The 760-nt window shown below is 33.8% G+C and overlaps 1 protein-coding gene across 2 annotated transcripts in view; it reads right to left on the bottom strand.

Annotated features, from left to right (window-relative positions):
* Positions 1–175, bottom strand: part of LOC124947095 (myb-like protein AA) — a 30,549-nt gene extending 30,374 nt beyond the window's left edge. Inside the window, exon 1 of one of the 2 annotated variants that reach the window (XM_047488764.1) lies at positions 1–175. This exon is cut by the window's left edge and continues 447 nt beyond it. The gene's annotated coding sequence lies outside the window, so the exon portion shown is untranslated. The other variant, XM_047488763.1, reaches the window with a different exon arrangement.
* Between the last annotated feature and the right edge of the window lie 585 nt (positions 176–760).

The following is a 760-nucleotide window of genomic DNA, read 5'->3' as shown; positions in this document are numbered from 1 at the left end:
AAGACACGCCGCGCGCGCGACACACCGATGGCCGCCGTAACGGGCTTATCCCGAGTGGTGGGGGCAACGATGCCGAATGGTGGGGAGAACCAAACGAGCACCGACTGACGCGCCACGCCGTGCACAGCTGGCCGCCGACAGTGCCGTCAGCTTATCCCCACCATTCACGCCTTACTCAATGCCGTATCGCACTTACACTTGTGCCCTGTAGGATTTCTGCTAATTCTTTTTTTTTTTCCTTTCTTTTTATTTTTAGGTTTAATTCTTTTATTCTTCTCCAAAATCGTAAATACGTTTTCAAATTCATTTATATTGAAATTATTCGAATGTGTTCTCTTTCTTTCTTTCTTTTTCTTTTTGTTTTTTTTCTCTTAAGAAAAATAGAATTAATACATTCCAACAATTTTATTAGATTTCGTTTTCTCTTTTGAGGTACTGTATTTTTTAAAATTTATTAACCTTACTTTTTGTATACATTTAAAACATATATATATATATATATATATATATATGTATTTTTAAAATATTCAAATATTTAAATACCGAACGAATGAATTTATAATTCTACGTTTATCGAGTTACAGTCACGGACTCTTTTTTTCTTTCTTAGACTTTCTTTTTGCATAACCAATTGACACTTGGACAATAACAGAAACTTTTTTCAAATGCAAAATATATATATATATATATATATACACACATAGATATGTACATAGAACTATGTTTCTCTTGCTCGTCGATAAAAATATTCTTGCGCAGC

Source organism: Vespa velutina, chromosome 2, assembly GCF_912470025.1.
Source record: "Vespa velutina chromosome 2, iVesVel2.1, whole genome shotgun sequence".
Classification (NCBI taxonomy): domain Eukaryota; kingdom Metazoa; phylum Arthropoda; class Insecta; order Hymenoptera; family Vespidae; genus Vespa; species Vespa velutina.
This window is presented reverse-complemented; position numbering and strand designations above follow the sequence as displayed.